The sequence below is a fragment of the Mustela erminea genome, chromosome 4, assembly GCF_009829155.1.
Source record: "Mustela erminea isolate mMusErm1 chromosome 4, mMusErm1.Pri, whole genome shotgun sequence".
NCBI classification, from domain to species: domain Eukaryota; kingdom Metazoa; phylum Chordata; class Mammalia; order Carnivora; family Mustelidae; genus Mustela; species Mustela erminea.
In genome coordinates this window covers 19,359,265-19,379,768 of record NC_045617.1, presented here as the reverse complement: position 1 = coordinate 19,379,768, position 20,504 = coordinate 19,359,265, and the positions used below count along the sequence as shown (strand labels likewise).

Genomic DNA, 20,504 nt, shown 5'->3' with positions numbered 1-20,504 from the left:
GAAGGGTGAAGTAGAGGACAGGTCATGACAAAAGAGGGAACTGCAAGGGCAGGAAGTTCACTTTATTAACCCAGGAACTGGATGCATCATGTCCCATAAGAGATAAAGCAATTTGTTTCCTTCTGTGTGATATGTTTCATTTATGAACATATGGGAGGCGGGCACAAAACCAACCCATTTCATTAATATCCAATCTACCATGCAACTCTCAGCCATTGTGCATCAGCTTTTTCTTAATGGTCTTCAAATGTTTCTGTTAGTCCTGTCACCCTAAAGTCTCCTTTGTCACTCTGACTGTGAGTCCTTAATTTCTCAAGCACTAATCCTCTACTCAGGTGTTATTCCAGAACGTTGCTTCTCTCCTTCAAACTAAGCCCTTCTCTGATCTATTGTCGTATTTATGAGACAAAAGGATGAAAAGAACAGGTTACACTGACTTTGGATAATTTTATTACGTGTAGGCAGGTAGCATTTAAAAACAAATCCAGAGAACAAATTGAAGGATGCTGGAGGAGGAGTTGGGAATGGGATGGGGATGGACAAAATGGGTGAAGAGGGGTGGGGGTTATGGGCTTCCAGTTATGGAATGAATAAGTCATGGAGATGGAAGTAGAGGGAATGTAGTCAGTGATACTGTAGTAGTGTTGTATGGTGACAGATGGTGGCTACACTTGTGAGCACAGCAGAAGGTATGGAATTGTCAAACCACCATGTCGTACGTCTAAAACTAATGTAACATTGTGTGTCAACTGTACCCAAATATTAAAAGAACGAACAAAACTTTAAAAATCACAGAACACTACACCAAAAACTAATGATGTCCTATATGGTGGTGACTAACATAACATTAAAAAAAAGATTCCTTTTTGCATCTGTAAAATATGGGAGATATAAGTTGAAAGTTACTAGAAATCAAAATATTGGCTTTCTTTCTTGATTTTTCATTCAAATATGCTCTTCATCAATAATCAGAATCGCTATATTGTTAGGCTGAATTCCCATCCTAACTTCCTTTCATAAGCCTGAGAACCTTAAATAGCAGCCTGCCTCTTATTTTCTGACTCTCCCTTTATTTTTTTTCCCTGACTCTCCTTTTAAAATTCACTTTGTCCATGAATCCATCCACTTACTGTGAAAATAATTTGATCACTCTGAAGTGCTATTGATTTGCTTTTACTTTATGTCCTTTTTCCATTTCATCAGTGTAGGAAACTGGATGTTACCCTTTCCATTTAATTAATGTATTAATCCATGATGTTTCATTACTTAAAGGTGCAAGCATACCTTTTAACACAGTATGTTCCCAGAAGTTATATCAAAAAACAGGTTGTTAGAAAATGGAACCTACTTTTTTTATAGAAATAAATTAAAATCAGGAGATGTGCTTTTTGTTTTAATTTCTTTCATTTGCTTAGGTATCTCTTTTTTCACTGGGTCTAGGTACTCAGAACAAGAGAAATCAAAAATAAATTTATCTTTAATCTTGTGAATATACTTTGGGCTAGTAATACTTTAGAAGCAACCTCTACAATCATTTTTTGAAGATTTTATTTATTTATTATTTGAGAGCAGAGGCAGGAGCAGAGGGAGAGGAACAAGTAGACTCCACACTAAAGACGGAGCCCAACACAGGGCTCAACATGGGACTCCATCTCACCACTGTGAGATCATGACCTAAGCTGAAATCAAGAGTCCAACGCTTAACTGACTGAGCCACCCAGATACCCCTACAATCATTTAAACTTCCAAGGCAGTTCTCTTCACTGAATAAAACCCATGTAAATGCCCGCTATAAAAAAGATATTGACACATAAAAATACAACTTTATGGACCCATACAGTAGGTTAACTATAACTTATACATTACTTAAATATTCTAAAATAATGTATTTGTTTTCTGATTCAGAATCTGGAATAGCTTCTGGACTGGATTTGGGTATCCTCACCATTTGAGATCATTGTCAGGGAAAGTTTGAATGATAGTCTTCCTTTTGCTTATATAAATATCCTTATCAAAAGAAGACACTTTTACAGTTGTCCCATAGACCTTGGAACATTCTTAAGGTCCTGAAATAAGTAGTTAGTATTTTTACTGTTGATTTAGTGGACATTGCTTAAAATAAAAAGCCAGTTTTTAAACTAAGGACAGGGAAAGAAATACTTTCCCTGTTTTCTTCCACTCTCTTGGGTAAAGTTTCTCACCTGAAGTCTCTTGATATCTGCAGGGGTGTGCTATGTGATTTAATAGCTTATTAATAACTTATTCTGATTAATAGCCATCAGAAAATTTTAAGTGCTGTTTCCCTATTCATTCTTTGTCACTCTAGCGCCATTTTGAGATTTGTTTGACTATCGTCACTGACCTTAATACTTCATTGGAAAAAAGAAAACTTTATAATTAAGTATTCAATAACCATGCTGTCTTTTCAAAAGAAGCCTTAAAATCACACCCGAAGAATTGTAAGAACAGCACTAAGTAGTGCTAATTTGTGAGTATTTACTTGGGGTTAGGAATGCCAAATAGCAAATAAAAGGCACTGTGAGCTGTGGTGTGAATGTTAATTGGTCAATAAGAAATGAGAGATGTGGTGAAGTTCAAAGTTGTAGGAAATGACTAACCATAGGCAGCAATCCAGCAAAGTACTGAAAATCACGTGCTCCAAATTCACTCTCTGTGGCCTCCACTACTTCTGCAGAACTGCTTCAGACTTGCCAGCACAAGGGTAGGATAAATCATAAAGGGCAACAATTGCTTGTGTTGTTTCCAAATTATTTCAATACCTATGCAATAGCTAACCTTTGCTCAGATTCATTAATTATAAAAGCAATTAAATATTTTGAAAAAGATATCAGTGGTTTTTATCAACATATATAATGAGTAATTTGACTTTGGATCCTCTGGAATTCTCCCATTTCTCTTAAATTAATTTTGTAATTTGGGTTTTTCTAAATTCTCTCTTTACTCTGGGCTTCCCAAAGTGGAAATCATGGTATGTTGTATTGTCTATAGCCTCAGCATCCCGACCAGTGCCTATATAAATAAGGTGCTCAAAAACTGTGTGTGGAATTGCTTTGTTTTAAATACTGCTCCATTCCACAGATACAACTCTTTCTATTCCATAACAGCCCACTCCCTTCTTTATTTTATTTATTTAATTTTTTTTGTGTTATTTCCCCCTCCACTCTAAAGATTGCATTGATGAAAGTTAAAAATAACAAAAACCTACACGCTTTGTGTGTGCAAATAAGCTCATGAATGGAGTTCACATCTTTGATCTATTTCTTTTCTTTGTTCACATCTGTTGTCCATTTTAATAAAAATTCTCTTTCAGGGCTTGAACTGCAACTTTGATCTACCACCATGCTTTTGTCTACTGGACCTCAGCATGAGGCATCAGACTGCAGAGATTTTCAAGGGAGGAAAAGATAGAACATAAATCCCCAGTGACCTTCTAAAGAATGGATTTAATATTTTGACCATACCTTTCTTTAGAGTATGAGGATGTTTCTAGGGTAGGTCAGACACTTAGAACTGTGTTTTGAAGAATTACTTGCATTCTGTTCCTTCTCAAGAATAGGTAATGCTTAAACCAGATATTAAATGTCTGTGTTTAAAAAACAAAACAGACAAACAAACAAACAAACAAAAAAAACCTCTGGATTAAGACATCACTGTGATCAGATTACAGAATGATTGCCAAAATTAGTTACTCACATTCATTTGTGACTTCAATACCATACCAAGTTGTGTAGCCTCTATTTTTGTTTGTTTGCATGTGCGTATGAGAACATGAGTTATGAAAAGAGAGAAATTAGTCAATTAGGCATTTAAGCAAAACAATCTACTTGTGGTTTTATAAAGGAAATAGCCACCTAACCAGCTAAAACTTTTACTCTCCAAATAATTGTTAAAGCATTGTATAAATATATCTTAGGAAGAGACTCTCATTGTGTGCTTTGGAAAGCTATTTAGACTTGGCCCTCCAGCTCCCAAGCTTGCTGTTCACTTAGAAGATTCTTTTTTGGTTGCATTTCCACCAGGTCCCTTGTGTTTTAATATAATGTAAGCTTATAATTCTCCTTGATAATGTGTCCTTATTAATTTATTTCTAAAACAAGAGAAAATGGCCCCCAAGGTCTTTATTAATTTCTAAGATCTTCTTTCTCATTTATCAAAGAATATTAATTCATTTCAATTCTATCCCAATCTCTTCCTTTAGTATCAAGGGGCAGTCCTAGCAATGTAGTGTTTGTGAGAAACGGAACAGGGGAGGGAAGAAGAGATTTGTAGGTAAATTGAAGAAGCTTTTTCACAGGGGATTACTTTCTTTTTTGAAGGTGTTATGTTCAGGGTTTATGTTGAGAGAAATCTAGAGAAGAAAAACCATCAGATGCTGTGGTCTCACTACATTGTCCAGTATCTTTTAAAGGAACCCTAATGAGATAAGCAGTACTATTTCTCCAACACAAAGCAGGATAGGAAGATACCTCAGTACTGCTCAGTAGAGGAGAATAGAGAAATGAAGTCTCCTCACGACTATTTGCCCTCTTAGACAAGGAAGAATGGACCCCATTAGAGCACTCTTTGTTGGCTCAACTGGTTACTATTTCAAAGCAGAAAATTCTGTGTATAAAGTTGACTTTTTTCTTGATTTTTTCAACTCGAAAGAGGATCATGAAAAACACACATAATTGTAATCATTCCGGTTCAGATTTATTCACATGCTTTGCATGTAACATGGTGCTGCTGTGAACTTTCTGTAGGTTCATTGTGATCTGATCATGTTATCTTTATATGAATAAACATTCTTCTTGCCTTGGCCAGCTGTCTTGCCAATGTGTGCTATTAACTCCTAGAACCATTATATGCAAGTATTGAGGAAAACTCACCTCCATTGTCAGAAAATCAACTCAAAACATACATCCTATTTAAAAAATATACCTAGAAAGTCTTGTTCTTTTAGGGAATCAATTACAAAAAAAAAAAGAAAGCATCAGTTTAGATATTTTTTTTTTTTTTTACTTTCTATGATCCTAAAAATTGCCTAAATACACACAGTTAGCTCCAAGAAATTGTGAACCTTAATATATCCAATTTGCCAGTAATATCATGCAGTCCACGTGTTTAGGTTTAAGTGTAGCAGTGGTATGTTTCTCCCAGCTGGTATGTATGAATACTTCAAAGTACTTGGCTCTTGACTGATGAAGATTCCATGTCTTATTGATTTGGTTTCTAGAAAAGTAGGGGATTTATTATTTTCTATGAGCTAGTGGCATTTGAGAAACACATGTGTAAAAGACTTGCAAAATTTATATACACAGGCATGTGGGAGCACTTTTATTGATCTCATATGAAGAAGTAGAATCTCCAGGTTCATATTTCTGTGGAATAAAGTCGTATTATATAACTCTTTCATTTGCTGCCTACAGAATACATGGTAGAAAACTAAAATAAAATATTTGTTTTTAAAGCCAGATGGAAAATTGCGCTGGCTACATAATACAAAATCTTCTAGAGGCACACAAAAAAAGTATAGCAAAGATTTCTATTTTTTGGAAATCATTTTAGAAAGAAAGCAAGGATTTCAATTTTTTTTAAATATTTTCAGAAAGAAAGGAAATTATTTTTTGAGAGATTAGGATTATTGAGTATTTTTTCTTTCTTCCTTTTTGCAAAGGAAAAAGAAAAAGCTTGCCTGAGACAAGACTCTGTGCTGCCAAATGCTAGCTGCTGAAGGCCCACAGTGAGGTCTAAGCAGAGTTCAAGGCTGAAATAAATGTCTAAACACAAGACAAGCATAGTTTCTTTCACCATTGCAATACTCCATGTATTAATCTAGAGTTCTTTTCTGCATTTTTGGTTTCTGTTTTTATAAAAATAAAAACCCTCAGTATAATGAGAGGAATAATTCCTGAAGCCACTAATGTGTTTCTCGGAGTCAGCACAGATTAGTCCCACTGGCACCGTTTCCTTCATTGTGTGTGTTTCCATACTCTCAACCTTAAATCTGCAGACTTTAGAGGTTTGTTTTTTTTTTTTTAAATCTCTCAACATGCAGAATAGAAGTTTCATCATTAAGTATTTTGTTGCTTGTCTTTAGAAGGCAATATTTTACAATGCAGTCTCCATTCTCAACTATTTTAGAAGGTAACTGTTGCCCAGCCACCAGAGTTTTTGGCATCTTTACCTTTTTGAGTTTATATTATGACTCATAGTCTTTTGGTAGACCTACTCATTCATGCTTTCATGGGAAAAATGATTAGTATCCACCGGATCTTTTATTGCAAATCATTTGTGTGTCTGTGGCATCCATGACAATAATGGCTAATATTCATGGAGAGCTTACTATGTACCAGGTGCTCTCCTGTGCTTTATACAAACTTATCTGTCTACTGTTAGAGTTAGGTGATCTCATCAGATCAAGGACACTGAGGCACAAATACCTTAGGTAAATAACTTACTTAAGATCACTGAGTTGGTAAATGGTGGAGCCAGAATTCTAATCTAGGACGTCCGGCTTTAGAGCTCTAACATTTAACTAAGACCCTTCGAACATGGATCAATCCACTGCTCTTATCATTATCTCCAGCACTAGGTGTTACTGGCCTTGACAAATGATGGAAAGACACACTGAAGCCACCACCCTAGGGTGGTTGATGGACCATGCTTTTGGGGAGGCCACTCTCTATACTGACTGACTGACCTAAATCATGTCATTTCTCACATAGGCTGAATATGAAGACTTAGGAGCCAGGAAAAGAAGCATGGGTGGCACTTTTTACACCTGGAAAAGTGACTCACTCCTGGGAAAATTTCAGCTAACAATCCCAAGATAATAGGCTCTGATAGATTAGAGCTGTGTTATCTAAGATGGTAACTAAAATCATATGTGGTTATTTAAATCCATTTTAATTAAATATAAATAAGATTTAAAATTTAGCTCTTCAGACACACCTCAAATGCTCAATAGCCATATGTAGCTAGGGGCTACTTGTTGAGTAATAAAGATCCGCTTAATTAGTTGTGGAAATTTCTACCATACAATAGTATGGTAGAAAGTTTCAGATCTAAAGGTAAAAAGAACGGAAAGTCTGGCAGTGATGGCTGACACAGGTATCCAGAGGTGGCTGTTCCAAGGACAACTTCTTACCCAGATCCAAGCTGCAGCTGGACTTCAGCTATCCCTTTACCCCAGTCACTACAGGTCACAGTCTATTTTCTAAGCCTAATTCTGGAAGCCACCTATATTCCCTCCGAAAAATTTCTTTTCCATTTTAGTTAACCACAGTTGTATTCTATTTGTTCCTGCAAGAACTTTTCCCAATAGAAGGTCCTTTACTTAGCATTTCCCAAAACTGAAAAACCCACACTTCAGGAAATTGTTGATACTGGGTCATAACATAGTAACAGAATTGCTCTTGAATCTCAGAAGGTAATTGCCTAGAAAAAAATACTGGTTTGGGGATAGAATTATGTAGACCTGAGATTGGTGTGGGGTTAATATCTTTCTCTTCTTTGGCCTAGTGAGATTTGGGCCCCAGGTCACCTGGGCAGTGAACTGAACTGTGGCTGCCACAGGAAGAAAACCAGGGGTCATATGGGGTGTGCTTTGTAAGAGCTCCATGATTTGTAGGTTTCAAGGACAAACATATAGCAAAGAATCCCAAATATTTGGTAAATCTTGATGAAAGTTATAGCCAGTGCTACAGAGAATTACACAAATATGTTGTTCTATACCTGGGATGGATGATCTGGTAGAACTGTAGCTCCAAAGTAGTAACCATCAATAACAGCCAGCTATATTCAGCAGAGTGGCCCCCTTATAAGAACCATCTAAGTTTAGCCAGTAGGATGGCAGATCGATAAGAGGACAAGAGTGAAGAGCTGGGCTGGAACAGAGGTCACACATGAAACAACATCCTGGGTGAACGAAAAAAATCAGAAAAGCGTACTACACAATAACAACAACAATCACCACCTAAAACCTCAAATTCTTACAAGGGCTCATATACTCAAAGTCCATATATGGACTCATACGGACTCAAAGTCCAAAGCATAATTTGAGTTTTAATAGAAACATAATCTTACAAATTTTCTGAGTCTGAAAAGGTGATTGGCATCTGAATTATATAAGGAAGGACATTGTTTTGCCATGTGATGTATTCAACAATAGAATGGGCTGACTTGTGTACTAATCAGGTACTTATTAAATCACTGGAAGGACTCAGCTAGAAATGGGATAAACAACTGTCAGCCAAGCTGTGGGAAAGATTTCTGTGCAGGTGGGATTTTAAAAGCTTCCTCTCACCTAAAGGTTTTGTGAACCTTTGACTCTAAACAGAATAGCCTGTAAAAACTAATGTGATTTCTGTTATAAAAGTGACAAAATTTTCCTTAAAACCCAAGGAAAACCAAGAACATCCATTAAAATACTTGGAATTCTGTGGCTAGGCTTTCCAGATTAACTCTCTTAATGCCTGGCATTTTCCATTTTCTTTCTGTTTCCTTTGTGTGTAAAACAAACTATAGTTTTGCATAAGATGGAAGCTATTAAATTGTTTTAGTGGAAAGGTAAATGATTCTTAATACTATTAGGATTTTAATCAGAATATAGTGAACAGATCTTGGGAAATCTTAACCCTGTTTGCTACAAAGATTAAAACATTTCTCTGTAGAAAAACAATCCTATAACTTGTTCTGATTTCTTCAGTGTTCTACATATTTATGTTTCCAAGAACATTTCAGTCAGGGCCTGAGCAACTTGGGGAAATAGAATTATGGCTGAGTTTTCCAGGATATTCACATGTGCGACCAACTCTGTGGATATGCTTGGAATCTGCTTTGGCCCAGGATCAGATACATACATAAACTCCTCATAAACTCATACCACATTTTCATCCTATCTGCTTCCAAGAGTAATTCTTCACAAATGCTGGAAGCCTGTTTTATGTTTTACTCATTTATTAATGGCCCATATAATCTGTAATTTTTCATACCTTTGGAGACTTCAGGTCTACCTTAATCTTTGCTTATTCTGCTTTTTGTATTTGTTTCTTTTTTAAGCTGCCTGTTCTCTCAGCATACACTATAAAGAAATATCAAAATAAAATATCTACATCTACATATTTATTTTTTTCTATATTTCCAGTATGGACATTGTTTATATATGGATGTGGTTTGCAAAATAGTAAGTTACCAACCATGTGATATTGCTTGCTTTGCGGTGTACTGTCCTACTTCTATCTGTATGTGTTCCTATGCCCTGTGAGTTTTGTACTTTGTTCAACAAGTAGGTTATAAGTAGGTTATAATTGCCCCTTTAGGGCAATTTTAATATATAGTCTGATAATGTCTTAAACATACTAGATATGTGATAATATTTTTATTTTTAAATATAAATATTTTTATATTGAACATGGCAAAAGTCAGCAAAAGGAAAGCATCTGTGAGCAGTCATAATATTAGGTAATGTCCCTTGAGGACTATGTGACAGTCACTTTTAACTGCTTTGCATGAATTAACTTATTTAATCCTCAAAACAATCCTTTCACAAGGGTATTATTATTATTTCTCCTTTACCAACGAGAAAAATGAGGCACAAATAGTTACGTTCGTTGGCACAGTGTCACACAATGCATAAGTGGTGAAGTGAACATTTGAACTCAGATCCTGTGGCTCCAGAACCCGGACCATGCTGTCTCCAAAGATGGAGAATAAGTTGAAAGACTTGGAAAATACAAGTTTTTCTTCCTTTTCATAAAATCTTCCATTGGGAGGATCAGTCATCAAGATGACAAGGAAATTGGATGTGTACCTTCCCCTCTAACATCAACACCAAACAGGCATCCTCTACTCCAGTACACAAGGAGACGGAATCAAATGGAGGACCACCACCTGCCCTAATCACAGTCTGAAAGGCAGGGAAAAGACATGGGCTGCTGAGCCTTATTTACTTCACCTGAGAGAATGTAGTTCTATATGCCACAAAAAGAAGCACAAATTCCCTCTAACCATTTTTTCCTGGTGATTTTCCAGTGATAAGCATCTTGCCTCAAAACTCCAGTGTTGCTTTATGTTTCTGCCTTAACCTGTGATAAAATTATATTGAGACAAGATTATAGATCAGTCTGGTTTTCCTCCCATACACAGCTCTGTGTGTATCAAAGGCATGCTTACACAGTCATTTATTTATTTAAAAAAACTATTGACTACTGTTCTATGCCAGACACTCTACATGATTGGGGCTATAAAGACAAATAAGACAAAATTCCTGTCCTCATTGAACTCACATTTTCATCAAAGATAGATAATTGACATACAGTTGCATGGGGGCAGGGGGAAACCAGCCTCTCTTAAACAAGTGAAATATATTCTGTTCCTACAAATGTTCATGCATTTATTCAAATGTATATTCATTCAGCAAGCAGCTACAAAAAATATAATATGTAACGGGTGCTGTACAAATGGTAATTTGCTTCTGTAAAACATGTCCCAGAACTGAGCATAACTTCCCAGACATAAGACTATTGTAAAGTAGCACAGAGCTGTTAGTCTACCTGGCTCCAAACCCCAAGGTTAATTTATATTGACTGTGCCTGATATTGTGCGGTCATCCCATACTGGGGGATACTATGATAAACACTTCTATAAAATCTGTCCCTAGATTTATGTACATATATTTGCATGAAAGCCTTTTTGGGAATGGCTGGGAGAAACCACTCTCTGGTTGCATATAAGGAATAGTGGTGCTTCTTATAGATACCCAGTTTGCTTTAATAACGTGATTGTTACAACTATTATAAGTGGTTCTCATCCTAGTTCATTGATAGAAAATATAAATCATTATTTAGGGGTCTCTCCTCACCACACCTTATTCTACTGTCCCTGCTGGTCTGCCCAAGCATGAATACCGGACTTCATGTCAGACACATTCTGTGAACATTTCCTCTTATTTTTCTGTACTGACTTTCCCTTTACTTCAATTTTTATTGATCTTGCACTTATTTTATCTTATAATAATGTATACTTCTTTGTGAATTACTTATATCTTATTGAAAGTGAGATTTGAAGGAGGAGAGATAATTAACTTGATATTTAGCAATATAGACAACAGATGACAATGAGAGAGCAGATTCTTTAACATTCCTTAAATTCGATATTATGCTTCCATCACTGCTGACTAAAATGTCACCTGTTTATAGTCTTCTGTCATCAATGTCCTCTACATGCCTGTGTTCTTTAACATTAATTAAACTACCACACACCTAAACTGCATTAAGTTCCTTTGATTTCCCCTTGTGCATGCCCCTCATAGACTCCCTTTTTTTTCCCTGCCCCATTTCCTCTGTCCTTGTCCAGATCCTATGGCTGGATGAAGTCAGTCATTCTTCCAAATATCTCTACAGCAAATTCAGATTGGGGTATCTGTCCCATTTACAGCAATTCCCACAGCGACTGTTTCTATGATATACCTTGTCTCTCCTTTAGGGGACATGGATTCTATCCTATTATACTTGTGTTCTGAACAGTAAATGCCAATGTCTTGCTTGATCTTACCTCCCTGGCCACAGTATTTGACTAGAAGTACTACATAACAGTCAGAAAGGCATCTAGTTGCAAGTAACTAAAACTGTTTAACAGTAGCCTAAGCAAACCAAGTTTGCTTTTTTCACGTAACAAGAATGATGGAGGTAGGTAGAGCACATTAATTACAGTGGCTCAAAAAATTAAGACCAATTCCCTTGGAATATCCACATAAATGGCAATTTATGGTCACTAGTTGGCCACTATGGTTCAAGGCATTATATCTGTTCTATCAAGTGGGTCCCTATCAAGTCCAATCCCTTTCATTAAGAGACCCAGTGGCCAGGGCAGGGGTGGGGGCAGGGGAGAGAATCAATGAGTTTTTAGAAACTCCTACGACATGGGAATCTTAATAGGTTTTGAGGATAACTCCAGTGGTGAAAAAAAAAAAAGTTTGAAAAACAGAGTAAGATTGTAATGTTTAGCTTAAACTAATCATGATCAATCACATGATGCTAGGCCCACTACATCCCTAACAAACTCAGGGTTCTGTTATCAATTAAGAAATTGAAACTAGGTATTGATAGGTAGGTGAGCCCCAAGTTTGTCAGCATTTCATCCCATAGCCTCAGTAATTTTTTCCATGAATGAGCACATGACCCAAACCCAGCCAACAGAGCCCTCACACCAGATTTTTAAACTCTCTGGCAAGACTGCTGCCAGTAGTCACAGATTAAGCCTAATAAAGAAATTTGCATGAGAGAAGGAACCTGGCATAAAGAGAAGTAAAGACAAGAAACAGAGAAAATCCAAATGACATTCAGGGCACTGATCATTATGGAGTCATTGTCAAGGGCAGTTTACATCTACCTTGGCTATAGTAACCAGTCAATTCTCTATTATGTTCAAACTAGGTAATGTTGATTTCTATCCCTTCCAAACAAAGACTTCCAACTCACCTTCTTCTTTTTTTTTTTTTTAATTAACATAATGTATTATTTGCTTCAGGGGTACAGGTCTGTGAATCATCAGTCTTACTTAATTCACAGGCCTCACCATAGCACATACCCTCTCCAATGTCCACAATCTAATCACTCTATCCCTATCCCCCCACCAACCCTCCAGCAACCCTCAGTTTACTTCCTGAGATTAAGAGTCTCTTACGGTTTGTTTGTCTCCCTCTCCAGTCTCATCTTGTTTCATTTTTTTCCCTCCCTTTCCCCCAGGATCCCCCACCCCATCTCTCAAATTCATCATATCAGAGACATCATATGATAATTGTCTTTCTCTGATTGACTTATTTCATATTTGTGCTGCCCAAGCAAGTACGCTGATTGACTTATTTCATTTAACATAATACCCTCTAGTTCTATCTACATTATTGCAATTGGCAAGATTTTGTGGGTGTGATGGCTGCATAGTATTCCAGTGTGTGTGTGTGTGTGTGTGTGTGTGTATCTCACATCTTCTTTATCCATTCATTTATTTACGGACATCTTAGTTCTTTCCCATAGTTTGGCTATTGTGGACATTGCTGCTATAAACATTCGTGTGTATGTGCCCATTTGGATCATTACATTTGTATCTTTGGGGTAAATACCTGGTAGTGTGGTTGCTGGGTCATAGGGTAGCTCTATTTTCAACTTTTTGCGGACCCTCCATACTGTTTTCTAGAGTGACTGCACCCTATAGAAATACATATTTCTATGTATAGAAACGCAACTGATTTCTGCACATTGATTTTATATCCTGACACTTTACTGAATTCCTATATGAGTTCTAGTGGTTTTGGAGTGGAATGTTTGGGTTTTCCACATAAATTATCATATCATCTGCAAAGAGTGAGAGTTTGACTTCTTCTTTGCCCATTCAGATGCCTTTTATTTCTTTTTGTGGTCAATTACTGAGGCTAGGACTTCTACCAACTCACCTACTTCTTAAAATGTTTCCCTGCTTCAGTTAGTGTAGTATTGAGCTCTTCGAATTGTTTTTCTCAACCATAAACCCAGTGATGCCTCCTATTTAAGTAACCTGCCTTAAATACAACTCACCAGTCTATACTTTGGCCATGTCAAACTTTTAATACTCCTAAAACATGCCTTCATTGCCATGACATTGTCTCCTTTATCTGAGATGTCTTTCCCCACATTATCCAACTAGATAACTCCAATTAATTCCTCAGGGCCCAACTCTGCATAACCTGTCTTTATAGCTTCTACTGACCTGTATAGGTACACTCACACCTAAACATGCATATACAAACCTGCAAAAAGTCTCACTCCTCCTTTTCTCATCTCCAACAGTCCCTTTTACATGTCTTTATTACAATGTGGGTTCCATTGTAGTATAATTCCTCTCAGCTAAGTGTGAGTCCTGCAAGGGCAGGAACTGAGAAAACTCAACGAGTGTTTAAGTGAAATAAGCAGAATATTTGCACAAGTGGAGGAAGAAAGGAACTCTGAAAATCTTCTGAATTTTTCACCCATTTGGCTTATATTCAATTACATTCCTCAGTGCTTTGAACTATTCTTGAACTATTATTATAGTCACCTCCCATCTTGGAATAACGTTACTGATACTTTATGATTTGAAGACTATGTCTATACATAATGATATGTTTATGTACAATAAACCTGGTATTGTGTCTTAGCTCAGTTTGTCTTAGCTCCATTCTGATGATTGGATTCTATAATTAGAAGCTTTCCTCCCATACTTATGTATGGCTTTAAGAATTATCACTTCTATATTTCTACATCTATTGATAATATGTGGAGCAGGATAGAATTTAGAGTTGTGTTGGACACCCACTAGGACCCTTCTATAAACTTGCCATTGCTCTATGACCAATGGTCGTTGTGCCTAATTATTATTATTTTTTAATTATTGAGGTATAATTCACATGAGCTTCATTTTTTTATCTTACTGTGACTCCATCTAAATAGAGTTTCATCTAAGTCACAGTTCTTAATCCTGTTTTCAAGAAACCAGTAATTTTGGAATGAGATTAAAAATTCATGAATAAATATGCTTATTTTAGAGATGAAGAAACCCAGCTTCAGAAAAACTATGTGACTTGTGAAAGCTTATGGAACTGATAAATGGGAGAATAGGGTCATTTTTCTGATTCTAAATCCAATGCTTGTTTTATTATACAACAACTACCTCAATAGAAACTCTATCAAATGTCCTACTGAAATAAAACACTGTACCTGTAGCATTTTTTTTTTTAATCTACCACTCAACAAAGCTCATTTAAATAGGAAATGGTGTTTCTTTGGTATGATTTGTTTTCAGTGGAATTTCTGAACAATCATGATTTCTTTTTCTAGATGTTTACCATCTGTTAATAATCTAGTTTAATCTGCAATGTCTCTTCTGGTTATTCAAGACACCTCTGGTCAGAGTGTTTGCTCAGCTTCTTATAACCCCCAAACTATTAAGACTTCTGTAGATTTTTCATGCTTGGAAACATTTCTATTCAGGAGGTACATAATCCAAGGAGGTTGAATACGACTAAGGAAAGATCAGTGAACAAGCTTAACAACTGTAATTCTTTTTTTCTTTTTTAATCTGGAAAATACTCTCTTCTCAGCTATTATCATGAGTAGTTTCAACATTACTATATAAAAAGAGCTTACGGACACAAAACCATTTTGGAAGAGAAGGACTACAGATTTGTCTTGAATTTGTACGCATAGCAAGTTCACTGTTTGTTTTGATTTAGATTTCTATGCATTTGGTATGTTTGGAGGGAATGTTATGGAGATTGGGGTGGGGAACTAAAGCACTGCCCCCAGCTACCTTTGGTGTTGTCACTGGATCCAGGCCAGTTACTTCACATGCCTGAATTCCTATCTCATCCAACTGACATGCTTGCTTTGCAGTTAATAGGACCAAGGACTGAACAGAAGCCTGTTAATTGTCCAGACCACTCATGTCTGGTTGCCAATTGGCAGTTTCCCCTGGAACAGTAGTACACTGCTCAGGGAGAGAAGTCATTGTAGACCAACCTGGGACATTTCCATCCCCCAAGGGGAGCACAGCGGAGGGACTCAAAGATTTTGCCAACCAGAAGCCTGAAGACTTAATTTCTCCAGGGAGGAACAGCCTGCTGTGCAAGCCAATAAAATCACAAACCAAGAAATCCAGACTATAAAAAACCTCTTCATAAAATTCACACTGTGTTGGAGGTAAGGAGTAGATCTATCCTTAAATCTCCCCATTTTGACTGCCAATGAAAAGAAGAAGAAGAAGAGGAGGAGAGGAGGAGGAGAAAGGAGGAGAAGGAGGAAAGAAGAAAGGGGAGGGGAAGGAGAAGAAGAAAGAATAAGAGGAAGAGAAAGGACAGGAGGAAGAAAAGGAGGAGTACCAGTGTTTTACAAGGTAGACTAAATTAATGATCAGTTTTTAATGAGAAGTTCCTTGAGAGCAAATAAACGATATATCCAGCCATGTTATGTATTATACCTCTTGCTTGAGTTTGCCTGTAAGCTATATAATTATTATACATTTTATAGACACACACACACAGAGGCATCTATGACCTTGATTTAGTGAGGAACACAATGTAAACATAAGAACCCTGTTTCTCAGCTTTCAGGGCAATGGGGCCAAAGATTACCACTCAGTCTAAACCAATCTCCTAAACTTAAAAGCTTAAAGGCATTTCCTTCGTTTGTTATTGTCAGGGCCAACTCTGGGGGCAAGGCCCTTGGCAAGTATTGTTCTGTGTGTTCATTCATAATGAAATCAAGTTAACATAATATTTTGAATGTTGGAATTCCTTTCTCTTGAAAAGAAATAGAGATACAAAAGTCACCCCTAAAATGGGGACAGTGAAGACCTGAGAAGGAGAGAGACTCAGTGCCATGGCTCTGTCTTATTTTGAGTATGTTAGGATGAAGTGAGTAGACTGTGGTTTCATTGTCTACATGTAGATCACAAGTTCTTTGCTGGTAAGCCAATTCCCTTTTGCCTTAGAAGCAGTCTCTCCAACACCAATGTAGGAATGTCCCTAAAATGGTAATTTCATAATCAAGGGGCACTCCCAGACATGACTTTTAAAACTTATTTAAAATAAACAGCTATTTCCATTCTTTCCCAGGACTTAGAAATGACGTTATTTGATTCAATTTATTGGTCGCTAAAAGGAACAGTACACTGCCATTGCTTACTTGTTTCTAATAAAATTTGTAAGTTAATCATTTTAACTTTTTCTTATTTTGTCTTTTATTTCTGAAATTGTTCCTATAGTAAAAGGCTGTCAAACTTATTTATAGAAATAGGTTAAAATATTTTATTTCCTGGATAATTATCTATAAGAATGCTATTAGCCTGTGTTGCAGGGAAGCTGTATAAGACAAGACTGTTTTCAGAGGTCGGGGGATTTCCTTACTGTGGAAACTAAAGAGTTAGCATTTAAGACCTTAGAGAAGACTTCCAACTCTCAAAACATCCTTTTTTTGTCTATCCTATAGGTTTCCCCACAGAGTTAAATACTTGGAAAAACATTTTGCAAAGAAAAATGTGAAATGCTTGTTCATGGGAAATCTTTACTCCACCCAGGAAAAGATAAATGGTACTTAAGAACTACTCTTTAAGAATGAGATGTTTATCGAAGTAAGGGAGGCTAATTGTCAAAAATGATGAGAAACAAATGTAGAAAGCTCTGTGTTTGGAACTCTAGCTACATGGAGCACTTAAAGAAGTAAATACTGTGTTTCAGAAGAGACATAGTTTTAGAAGTTGCCAGTTTTTGGAAAAAGCGTTTAAGAGTTAAAAAAAGAACATGGCTGCCAAGAAACATGGAAAAAGAAACAAGGAACACAGGTCCTGAAGTTCACTTCTCTGAAGCATTGGAGCACTGCGCTGATACCAGTTTAGCTTTTTTATAATATTCAGTGATATCCCAGACTAGTCCTGCTGGAGATATGTACTAAAGGGGCTAAATGTGAAAGCTGCTGGAGATAGGAGAAAATTCTCTGAGGAGAGGAGATATAGAGCACTGCTTGTCCAAGTTCTTCATCTTTCCAAGGGTTTGCTATTAATTTCCACAGCATTTAGAATAGGGCTTCTCAAATTTGGCACTATTGACATTTGGGGAGAGAAATTCTTTACTTAGAGAAGACTGTCCTATAGATTGTAGGATGTTCAGCAGCAAACTGCAACCTTGGCCTCTGTGTACGATATGCCAGTAGCAGCCCCCACCAAGGGGTGATGACCAAAAAGATCTCTCCCTGGAGAGGGAGAGAATTTAGGAAATTGCTACTGATTAAAATCTGCCGTTCTAGAGGATAAAACATTGATTAGGATTCTCAGACAAACTCTGCATTGTGCGTTTGCAAATCCATTCAGCAAAGATGCAAATTTCATGAGAACTAAATAACGCTTGTCCCCACCGGAAAAAGGTCAGTAAGTTGAGGATCCCTCTACTGTTATCAGGTAATAAGGATTGCTTCTGGTGCTTCCACAGATTTTGTTCCTGCCTGCGTTGTTTGCCACTGGTGCGGCCAAGAACTTGTTTGACCTTTCTAAGCCTCGGTTTTCCTCATTGCAAGATGGAGTCAGTACCTACCTCAAACGATTGTTGTAAGGAGCAAAGAAGAAACTTATCTTTATACTGCAGTTGGAAGTCACTTAGTAAATCAGAGTCTGTTATTAGATGGCACAATTCATATTCCGATTCAGCGAAGCAGGTCTGTCTGTTTTTTTTTTTAACCACGAACTCAATCACCATTGACAGATCTCATTAACTGGAACAAGTTTAAATAATCATACAGGAAGACCTACAAGTAATTAGAGTTCTTTCCAGCTTGTATTTCAACTTGTCTTTAGTCATCATCTTTTTGGATACCTCTTAGTCACTTGTTGCTGTGCCATCAGCCCACAGTTTTTGTTTTCAGTGGGAGTGGCCAGTAAAATAATCAACATAGACCTCACTGCAGTTTGACAAACCACAGAGTTGTTTCCATAAACACACCGTGTGCTGAGCTGTGTGCATTGAGGAACGGGTGAATGTTGACCAAGAATAGCCTACTTGGCTACTTGGCTACTGGGACCCCCCCTACTTGGGGGTCCACCCAGTCATAAAGCAGTCACAGTATTCCCCTGCCATCATGGAGGGACTCTGATGGTTCAAAGTTTTCCTTGAAACAGAAATATACCACCCACAGGAGAGAGGATGAGAAGGACTCACGGGAGGTGGGAGCAGACAATGATTTAAGTGACAAAAAGAAACAGGCACAGCTGAGGATGGCTCTTACTCATTTTTGCTGAAATTTTTCCAAGGACCATATTGCTCGGGATAGTGCAAGGGGACTACTGATGTTATGAAAAGCAAAATATTATTCTTTACAAATGCTTTCCAAAGGGATTAGGATGTTTATGACACTTGAAGAAAAGGTAAGCCCATGTAAATTCCAGCCCAGCATGGAGAAGCGATCAAGTTTACAACCTGTGGTCTGTACATAGGGCAAGCATGCCAAATAGCCCCCCCAAGAGTGGCATTATCTCATTATCTGGAGAGCTCTTTGGGGAATTCTACAAGGGAAAGACGATTCCTCTACAATCACCTCTATTTGGGAGGATCTCTGCTTTAACCACCTATGCAATCTCAGGAAGCCTCCCCAGGAAGATGTCTTGGGTCTTGACCTTGGTGTGACCAGGTAAACCCAGAAGCAACCGCTATTGTCACCCCCTTTCCGGCCTCATCTCCAGCTCCATAAGTTGGTGCCTACTCATTTCTATGGACAAGACTTCCATAGGAACAAGAAACAAAAGTACAACCCACACCACCTTAGGCCAAAGACCAATGTATTGACTCAATGAAAGAAAGGATTGACTAAAAAAAAAAAAAAAAAAAAAAAAAAAAAGACTCTCAATCAAATGAGAGAGTGCAAGCCCAAATTCCTACAGCACAGTGTGAGTGAAGGGTGAGCAGTTCTCAGAAGGAGACTGCTGCTCTGGCCACACATAACTGAAGAGGTCTACTCCTACATTCAGTCACTTCCCACAGGTCATCTTGACGTACAGCAGTATCAATGCTTTGCATCAGGCCCACTTCCTGTTTTTATAATAAGTAAAGTTTTATTGCATACAGCCAGGAGCATTCATTTCCGTATGATCTATGGCTATTTCTGCCCTGCAACAGCAGAATGAAGGAATTGCTACAAAGACTCTGGTGCCGACATCTACTGCCCAACTCTTGGCAGAAAAAAATGTGCTCATTCCTGCTTTACATAATTCTTTCAGAGATTATCTAGATTTAAAATCTGGCTTAAGTAAATCCAAAACAGTTACAGGTTTGACAAGACTTTCTTGTCTTGATATGTTTTCTTTGAAAGAAAATTGGTTATGTATTTATTCCTATACTTAGCCTGAGGCATTTATACCCCCTTTTTAAAGGTTAAAAACATGAGGCAATATATTTATATTTTAAAACTTGTCTTGCCTTATGTAGGTTTGATAATTTATGAACCCCAAATAACTGGGTTTGCCATCATCCTAAATGTTTAAGAATCACGCGTATTGTTGTTATGATTCCCTACTTCAACTGTTTTGTCCTCTTTAATAAACCAACTGATTTTGAATGATAAACAGATAAAGATCCTTTCATATATTTAAATCTCTTTCAAAGTCCACAAAGTCTGAGTGAGATTGATGGAAACAAATGCTTTTATTCTTGCTGATTTAATTATTGCTGATTAAAATAATCTTACTTTTCCGAGGCTTGACTCAGACACCTTGGGACTTGTCTACAACTCAAGATATTAAAAAAAGACTGGTGCTAAACATTCTGTAAGGGACTTCCTTTCAGCCTTCGTTTTCTCTCTGTAATTGCTAAAATTGCCTGGTAATCGAACTGGACTATTAGTTCATAAGAAAACTCTTGTGGGTTTCCTAATGAGCTAGATAGGCCATGCCCTATTTCCTCTGACTTGTCCTCAGATTCTACTACTTAATGAGAAAACAGGGAAGTAAAA

The 20,504-nt window shown here is 37.2% G+C and overlaps 1 long non-coding RNA gene across 2 annotated transcripts in view; it reads right to left on the bottom strand.

Annotated features, from left to right (window-relative positions):
* Positions 1–5,039: 5,039 nt before the first annotated feature.
* Positions 5,040–20,504, bottom strand: part of LOC116588094 — a 38,047-nt gene continuing 22,582 nt past the window's right edge. For both annotated transcript variants that reach the window (XR_004284779.1, XR_004284780.1), the window contains 2 exons: positions 7,738–7,889; positions 5,040–5,232 (listed from right to left, as the gene is read on the bottom strand). This is a non-coding gene — a long non-coding RNA (uncharacterized LOC116588094). The remainder of the gene's footprint in view (positions 5,233–7,737; positions 7,890–20,504) is intronic.